Source organism: Paralichthys olivaceus, chromosome 10 (genome assembly GCF_024713975.1).
Source record: "Paralichthys olivaceus isolate ysfri-2021 chromosome 10, ASM2471397v2, whole genome shotgun sequence".
In the NCBI taxonomy this organism is placed as follows: Eukaryota; Metazoa; Chordata; class Actinopteri; order Pleuronectiformes; family Paralichthyidae; genus Paralichthys; species Paralichthys olivaceus.
This window is the reverse complement of record NC_091102.1, coordinates 5,050,682-5,060,901: the sequence shown is the minus strand read 5'-3', so window position 1 is coordinate 5,060,901 and position 10,220 is coordinate 5,050,682.

Genomic DNA, 10,220 nt, shown 5'->3' with positions numbered 1-10,220 from the left:
TCACACTGGCTAAGGTTACAATATGTTTGCAGGGCACGCTGGCTGCTCACAGTACACGAGAACTCTTGTTTTTCTCACACATCTGCTCCTGATTCTTTTTCCCTCCACCTTCTGCATCTGGTTGCATTTGCAGCACAAAATACAGACTATCATTCCATATTCATTATTATTTCCCGAGGCGCTGGGACTCGGCTCTTTGGTGCGTCAGATTTTTAGAGACCTGAGCTGGTGGGTTCTCCCACGCCCGGGTGATGGGAGAGGAGGCCGGTGGAGCAAAGATGGGTGTGTATGTGTGTGTGTGAGCTCCTGTTTCCTGGCCACCCTGAAGACGTTGGTCCTCCTGTGCTTCATCTCTTCCTCTCTTCCCTCTCTCTATACCTTCCTTTTCCTCGTCTCTTTTTTCTCAGAGAAAGGTTCTGCTGTTTTGAGTCACATGATGAATTATCTGGGTAATACAACATGTAGCCCTGTGAGGTCAGCATATTAAAGATCTCTAATACTGTCAATTCCCACTGAGGTCACCAACAACATGGTGGTGTGAGGGAGGTCATGGTTGTATTAACCTCCAGGGGGCCTGGTTTAAAAAGGGTTGCATGCTCACTGTGTGGTGATTTGATTATACACATACGGAATATTTGATATGCAGTAAAAGTACAGAACCAAAAAAGAATCAATGTCTTATATTTGGATGACAATTTTAAGTATTTAAGTCATTTAAAAAATAAATGATTTCTATATTATATTTATATCATCTGGTTTCAACATCTCAATGTGAAGATTTACTTTAACTTTCATATCAATGGAAATGTAAAATGTAGAAAATACATCTATTTAAATTAGAGTGCTGTCTTCACTGTGATGTTTTATAAATCATTTGTTTGATCGTAAGAAATAGATTACAAGGGGAATGAGGATGAATCACAATATATAAAAGTAAAACTGAAAAGTAAAAATTCAAATTAGCAAATGAGAAACGTTCTATTTCCAGGATAATAAATTAGGAGGATGATGCAATAAAAAAATCTAATTTTGTTCTAATTTAAACTCTGTGTTGTTTATTCATTTCCCTGTTCAATTTTTCCATTCATAAGTCATGTGTTTTTTAAGAAAGGTTGAATACATTTTTACTCACAGTGTAATAAGCAATATAAATAATTCTCATATCCAGAAAAAATTCATTAGACTCCTGAAAATCAATATGATAATAAATCTGGAAAACAGAAATAGACTCAAAACTACTTCCAGTTAAATGAAGAGGCCAATTAATTTTCAGAAAATAAAATAAGTGTCAACATTAATCTGAAAATTTTTAAAAGTGAAATGTTTTCTCTTCACAGAATTTTAAATCCACATTAAAACATTTGTTTATTTAATTACAATATATAATAGTGATAAATCATAGCATACATTATGTTATATTATTCAGCACCGACACTGATCCTTGTGCTGTTTTTAGGAAGTGACGGTGCTGAGGTTATTTCGGGCGTCTTCTTCTTCTTCAGTGGGAATTCAAGTGTTAAAAAGTGTCCGTCACTCAGTTTGAGGAGCAGAAACAGAAAGTCAGCAGTCTGACCACCGGGGAGGAGCGAGAGGCCGTCCAGGTGATGAGTGAAGACGTTGTGTTGTCATCACGAACCCTCTCTCCTTTCACCGTCAGGGTCGTTCATTTTTCATCCTCATCAGACTCTCCTCTCCTCCTCCTCCACCCTTCAATCCTTCTATTCTCACCTTCATATTCATCATTGTCTTCTCCCTTTGCTCTGACCTGCTCTTTCTCCACCTCTTTCTGTTTTGTTGCTTACATCTTCATCTTTCACCCACACACACACACACACACACACACACAGACACACACACACACACACACACACACATCCTGCAGCAGCCCTCCTGAGCTGAGGAGAGATGCTGGTAGGAAAAGACCGGCTGGTGGCGACCGATGCTCCACCTGTCAAAATACAGCCAGGCAAGGCCTGATGGGAGGGTGGTGGGGGGTGGTGGATGGGCTGCTGAGTGAGGGACCAAAGATGTGTGAATGTGTGTGTGTGTGTGTGTGTGTGTGTGTGTGTGTGTGTGTGTGTGTGTGTGTGTTCCCTAGACTCTGGATCCTGATGCTGAAAGACAGGATCTCCCCTCTGACATTAGAGCCCACAGGACTACACCACCCAAGTGGATGTATGGATGGACTGATAGATGGATGGACGGATGGATGGATGGGTGGACGGATGGATGGATGGATGAACAGATGGACGGATGGATAGACAGGACAAACAGAACAACATATCAGTGCATGGACAAGCGAGCGGACAGAGACACAGATGAGTCTATGGATGGAAAGAGAATTTGGATGAGTGGATAGAAATAATAATAGAGTGTGATAGTGCAGAGCAGAGAATGTGTCAGTGATTGAATTGCCGGGCCGACCGCACACAGCCTGCGGCGCTGCCCCTTCACTGGCCCGCTGTTCTCGGAGTGGGAAGCCTCAGAAATCATAATAAACACTCAGGACAAAGTATTTTGTGTAACGCGATGTTTTCATCCCCGAGGAGGATCTGGATTTCATTACTAATGTGTGTGTGACTGTGCACAGAGTGTTTCTGTAGGTTGAGCGATATAACATTATATAGTATGTAAGAATAGAAAATAATATATGTTTTACTTTACTGTTATTTTTTTTGTACAGAGGTTGCTCATTTTATTTTCTCGTGCAGGTTTTGGTATTTTGGCCCATGCTGTAAAATATTCAGTATTTTGGCACAGATGGAAATTCCTACTGAATTATTTCATCTAATCATTGTTTCACAACTGGCTTAAAAAGTTAATCTGAATTTATATTAATATTCTGAGGAATAAAACTACACATGCTGTCAATGAAGCTGAAACCACAAGTGGAGAAAAGGAGGCTGTCAATTAAAATTATTCCAAACTATTTGCATGACAGAGAAGTTTGATAAACAATTTGAAATGTCTTATTATTATTAAATTATTATAATTTATCATCAGGTATGAACATCTCCATGTGAAGATTTATTGTTGCTCAAGTTTTATTTGGTAAAAAATAAATATCTTTTAGCATGTGACAATATATTGAATTTACAGTATATTGGTATTGCATTTTTCTTATAGATAATTTGATAAATCATAAGAAATAACTGTCACCAGGAGAATTAGGATAAATCAGAACCTTAATTGTATATATAAACTTGATAATTATGCATGTTTTAAAAATTAATGGGGTTAAGTTAAAGATAATCATTATAAATAGTGACTATAAAAAAACACGAATGTTGCATTTAAAAAAGCATTTAAAAAAAAAGCATTTGAATCAGAAAAATCTGGCATCTGTTCACCAGCAGGTGTGTTTCAACTCCAGAGACGTTTGTGATAATAAATCATCTATTTATCAATTATCATTAATTGTTGAAGGATTGCTGAAACATTTCATTTGTCCTGATCTCCCTGTGCCGACTGTCAATCAGTTGCAGTGTGTGTGTGTGTGTAATCGGGGTTCATGGTGGGGGTCCTTCAGTCCCCAGTCACTTTCAGCACCTTGTCTTGTTGCCTGTTGTAGCGTTGACAGGACGAGAGTCGGAGGTTACACAGGGTGAAACACAGAATCACAAGAGATCAATCGGAGACTTCCTCAGCTTCAGTATGAAAATCAGACATTAACACTGGAGGTCGCACAACCTTAAGGGAAGTGGATTAACAATTGTTTTGTGTTGTTTATTACACAAAATTCTTAACTTAACCTCAACATGTGTCTTCTGGTTTCTAATCTCAAAGTAAAGTCAGCGTCAATGTAAAAAGGTCGACTCGACCATGAAGTCAGAACAAGGTCACACAAATATCAGTGAGGTGAATATTTTCATTAAATACTGTGAGTTGAGTTGAGTTTTTAAGGCAGCAGGTGAAGTCTTGTTTCTGTTTTTACCAACATGCAGAATTTATAAATTCATTGTGTTTTTAATTCATTTAAAATTCCCCTCTGTCTCACATCAGTGCTAAATCTTACTTTAATGTCATTATTAGCTGTTTAGCACAGTGAGGGGAGTGTAACTGAGAGCGTTCTGGGGATTTGTCCTGCTTCATTTGTGTGTTCTTGAGTTTCCACCACGAAGCCTCTGACTGAGCCGAGGCCACAGCGAAGTGTCAAAAGTGATGAAGACTACAGAGCGGGAGCTAGTGTGTGTGTGTGTATCTGCATACATACACAAGTACGTGTGTGTGTGTTTCTGTGGATGCATGCATGTCTGCTGGAGGAGTGTTTATTACCCATTTCCAAAATAACAAAGGGATCTGGGGGATGAGTGGATGCCAGCGTAGCGTGTAATCAGAGCCAGATCCCACAATCCATCAGTGCCAGGGTCCATCAGAAAATGACTGACGGCGAAAGATGGAGGCTCTCCCCTGATTCCAGCGCAGCAGAGCCGGTCATTAGTCAGCCTGACAACGCTCATTTATTCCCTGTGAAGTGAGAAATAATGACTGTCTCTTTTTGCATGTGAACTCCCCCTCTGTCTCACCCCTCCTCCCCCGCAGCAGCCCACCAAAGAAACTCGCAGACAAACTCGATTTGGACGACAGTTTTCCCTTGTTTCCCTGTAGCGTAATTCCTCCAGACTGCAACGATCCCACAGTCAGATGCCTCCAGGACTGGTCACATTTTCCTTCTTTCATTAATGTGGAGTATGAATAATGTTTGTCACTTTAAATCAGAAGCCTCCATCAAAACAGTTATCCGAAGAAACATTGTTTTCATTAGAGAAGTTGATCCTTTTTTGATGAATGTTCTTCTTAATTCAGTGTTTTTATGTAACGTCATTGGGTTTCTGTTTTTAATTTGAGATTTTGTAAACTAGAGGAACATGGAAAGTATTGTTACGTGTCCATTTTACATTGGACTTGTGCAGGACACTAACACACAAACACACACTGCATGGATTCACTGTGTAACGGTGCATGTACACTAACTATTTACATCATCATTTGTAAATCAACGGTTGTTATTTGACTCATATATTAACACCAGCACTCAGAAACATGCAGATTTGTTAACTTATTGAATAAATCACTCACTTTATTTCATTTAATATTTTGAATTTACTAGAATACAATGAGATAACATTATAGAGAAGTGTGTTTCATTTCAAAGAACAAAAACACAACAGTACAAAGTGTGTTAATGACAGATTGTTAGTAGTAAATGCCTCCGGAGCAGAGGCAGCATGTTCCAAATACCATAATCCAATAAATTATAGGGTAGGTATATTTCTCCATTATAGACAATTAATATCATAAATTATTTTTTATTAGAATGCACAGTACAATGCTCACCTACTACTCTGTTGTTTAAAAACCTTACTTCTCTTTTACTTTCAAGTTTTCAACATGTTTTATAAACAGGTGAGAGGTTTTACCTGCAAATATCCACAGTCTTTAAGCTGATTGAATGATGTCATGTACGTGGCCATTCAATTCATTTTTTAAATCCTTTTGCTGAGCTTCACATTTCCAAATAAGTCAGCAAGAAAATGGTCCAATCTGGTGTCAAGTGGCTCATTTCATTTGTCATTTGAGATTTAGAAGCTGCTTTAAAGTTAATTTTTTTTCTTAGAAATACAAATGAACAAGATTTTGATTGTAAATCTACAAATATAATCACGTTACACTCCATAACTGCGTTGATGCAGAACATTTCAAAGCATGTGCTTGATCAAAAACCAGATAAGTGTGCAACATAAACAAGATCTTGTTGTGTGAGTCTATAAATAAACACACACGTAAATGGTTTGTATTTATATAGAGCTTCTCTGGTCTTGATGACCACTCAAAGTGCTTTACAGTACAGTTTTCCATTCACCCATTCACACACACATTCATACAGTGCATCTATTAGCAGCACTAACACATGTGCACATGTACAGCTTGTACCTACACGTATGCACGCTCCCTCACCCCCAGATATGTGCTAACACAGAAAAACCAAAGCCTGAACCAATAAATGATTTAATCATTAAAGACTTGCAACATGGGCCCAATCCTCACCTATGTTATCCAGTTAGCTCATTTGCGTGTGTGTGTGTGTGTGTTCTCAGCAGCCACTAAAAACAGCCACAACATTGTAACACCTAATTTACTCTCGTTTAATAGCAGGAAGGAGTGAACGAGAGGTCGGTGGTATTTGCTCCACATGCAAATGTGAAACAGTCTGTATTGTGTTTCAGGAAACGGCTTCAGATGAACACATCTGAGAAAATTATACCTGCGAGGCTGTAGGTGCAACACTGGCTCCGATATTCAGACTTTTTCTGGAGGAGGCATTTTTGACGTCTGACGGTTTAATCAAGAGCAGCTTGCAGGGAGGTAACAGGCAGGAGATGAAGGCCGCTCTGACAAGATGGATGGATGGTGATGGTTATAGAGGACAGGCTCTCTGCTCTATTTTTCCCCACAGCGATCACAAAGGTTTCATCTGGTTTTCGAGCCGCACACCCACAGCACAGGGAGCCGAGAGGGGCTAATGGAGAAAATAGGCTTCATGTCCTGATCTGCTGGGACCTCACTGGGAATCAAACCCTCCCAGTATCAGAGGGGACGTTCACCAGTGAGCCATCAGTTATTACTATAATACTGATTTCATTTCATGTGGTGCATTCAAGTAACACACACCATGTGAGCTTCAAGCTGACATGTGCTTCAGCACAGATATATCTGACTTCGTAGTGACATCATTCCTACCAACACAGAATATTTTTCAATCTATACAAACTTTTTGTCTATGCAGTGCTTTACGATACAGAGATACTTCTTTGTGATGGGGAATCATTTTCTGATCAATTATGCATAAATAGAATTTGACATCACTCACACCGGACGACGCGAGCGGTGCGAAGGACACGATACATGTGGAGACGTGAAATTTGCGCAAGTTGTCTCACTCACTCGAGTTGTAATGTTTGAACCAGGGCGAACATGCGTGTGATGTTGCGTAAGCCAATCAGCTTTGAGAACGAAACTCACTGGAGACAGATCCTGGCCCCCGATCTGAGCAAACAGATCATCAACCCGGTTATCGACCCACAAACGACAGCGCTGGCTTCTCCAACATTTCCAGGTATTACACAGCCACACAGTCACTTCAGCTGAGGCGTGGGTCACAAATGATCTTGCAGCTGAACTAGAGCGAATGACGCAACTCAAAAAATGTCTTTGTGTTCAGTGTAAATGCAGCTTTAGATTGTCTCTCGGCTATTTTACTAATATTCATTATCTGCACAGATTGCTTTGAAAAGTATTGTTCGGACTCTACTTTTTGTTCGTGTTGAGTTCTGACCGATCAGCTGGAGAAACAATGACGCCACGTTTGGTGAAAATCAGTCCATGTGCTGCTGAGTTATTTTGGACAAACACACACAGACAAGGGCAAAAACGATTGCACAGCTATATCGGCATGCAAGGTAATAAGTAGCTGGAAGACTTTTAATGTGAAACATCTGTGTAGGAAATGTGTGATTTCATTGACAGGAGCTTAACACTCAATGAAAAATGTGCAAAGTAGAACTGACTGCAATTAATTAGTGGTGAGAGAAAACAAAACAAGAACTTGGAGACGCAGAGCCTCACTTCAGTTGGAATCAATAAGAATAAATGGTTTGGGAATTAAATTTTGAGCAGGTCGGAAAATAAGTGGATTTACTGAAATGTGCTTTTTTAAAACAGGAAAATTAGAAAGAAGAAATGATTGTAATCTAGGTTAACCCAACTAAAGCATGTTGAGAAATGTTTCATTCTTTCTTCTCATGAGCTTCTTATGTTAAGTTGCTGCAGCTGAGACTTGAAAGTCTTTTAATCAGACGCATTTACTGGCTGTATGCACAGAAAACCATTTTCCATTTCGCCCTCAACCTCAGTGTGTAAAGTATCCAGTGTTTCCCCATCTGTGTGTGTGTGTGCACATGTGAGGGAGAGCCCGCCACACGGATAGCACATATGTGTGTTTTAGTGCGTGTGTATGGGTCTGCTCACATGTGTAATAGATGTGTAATATCTGTTCCCAGGCCTCATCACCGCTGTCAGCACGTCAGATCTGCAGCGTGTGTGACGGAGGATTGTTTTACTGAAGTCATACAGCTGGAACCGCCGCCGTCTCTCCGCCGAACCCGCTCATTTTCATCTGCACTTCTGCCCAACTGCACAATCACTGCGGAAAAACATGTTCGTCTGTGAGCCCGCTGGTGAATCCAGGTCTGATTGTCTGTTGGAGTGTGTAGGTGTGTGTCTGTTGGAGTGTGTAGGTGTGTGTCTGTGGAGTATGTGACAGTGCGTGTGGAGTTTCTGACTCTGTGGAGCAGAGGCCAACATCTAACGGGGTCTCCTGAGGTTCCTGTGGGATTCCTGGACAACAATGACATATTCTAACATTCAAAGTAATTATAATCTAGCATTGCACTTCCCCCCCGACACCACGGCTGTATCACCGAGGGGAGATACATTCCCTCCCCGTGGCTGCAACAGGTCTACAGCCCATCATGGTGCTTCAGTTAAAAGATATAAGTTACAAACAATGAATGTGTGTCTAGATTATATGCTGTGTGCTGGGTCTCCCCAGCTGCAGCCCAGGCCGGGGGGATCTGTCCCAGATGGATGTTGGGTTGAGTTTTGCTGGAGCAGCAAACACACTAACGAGCATGAAGAGACACAGTCAGGATCAGGTTCACCAAACACTGAGCCGCGCACACGTGGAGGCAGAGCTGAGCAGCCGCTGAAAAAGAAATATGGAGGCAAAACGGAACAGGCACCATAGACCCAGGTGGCTGCTTCGTGCAATCTATCTATCTATCTATCTATCTATATACATATATGTATATATATATATATCATAAGTGACTATATCGTTACTTTCATTTCACTCAATCTCTCTGTATTTTGTTGCACAAGTGCAGCACCCGTTTTAAACAGTCGTGTTTGAAATGGGCCAGTGGAACGTAAACCTCAGAGCTGGAGAATCAGTTGTTGTCTGCACTGCAGGTTTGAATCCTGCATCTGAAATAACATCTACGCACAATGACACGTCTCAGTGTGTACTTCAGGCGGGCCAACTAGCTGTAAGAGATGTAAAATTATGAAGTTATTTTTTGAGCGTGGCGTATTTTCCTCCTGGTTCCATCTGGAAACAACATCCGACGACATGAAAAGACCTGAGTAATGCCTCGCTGCCATGAGAGGAGACACCAGTGCTTCCCAGCAGACATGTTTATGAGCAGATACATGATTAAGAAGAGATGGTGTGACACAGAGACGCTCTTCATCTGTGAAATTATAGACCATCCAGCGGGAGCTTCCTCTCATTTCACTCTCTCTCCTCTGCCGGGCGACATTCCCACTGCAGGCCTTCATGCTCAACTCGGGGCTACGGTGTCGTACGTTTTCATTTTTCCCTCAGGGACTGTCGTACGGCAGCTATTCTAGGACGTAACCTAACCCAATGGTTAAATGACAAATGTCTTCTGTGACTATAAATGTTTACATGCGCAACAAGCAGGAGAACATCAGGAGCATTCAAAAGGTTTAGGAGTTACTCTGCTGCTTCAACACAATGTTCCTCTGCTGGGTTTATTCAGCTGCATCAGCAACAAGGGATTCGCACCCACAACCATCCAGGAGCCGACTGACGTGCCTCTGCTTACTGTCCGAACTCACCAGCCTCCCACCCACATTAATTATAATTACATTTCCAGCTTCCTGCTCCTCGTCTTCTTCTGCAGCTCGCCGTCACTTCATATATTTGCCTGAAGGGTGCAGTGATCTGTCACTAAAGGACGAGAGATTTATTCCTGTCAGGCAGCTCCAGAACAAACAATGTGCAGCAACTGCTCATTGTTGTTTCAATTGAGATTTTTGTGGGCAGCCACTTCTCGGCAACGTTTTATGATTTTTTTTATTGCCACAAAGAGAGGAACGTGTGCAGTGACAGAAAAATGACAGCGCAGGTTGGGGGCCAGGAATCGAACACGCGCATTCAGAGTGCAGTTTTCCTGGAGAGGAGAATTTTGGACTGAGTGACGGTTCATCACTGGCTCATCGCTCTGTATGTGTGTGTGTTAAAGGTTCCAGCTGCAAGGTTGCAAGTGATGCACGTTTGCTTGTGCGCTGGACGGTGTTGTTGTGTATCTGTCCAGATCAGAAGACAACCCTAGGGAAGAACTAGACAGTTGGTT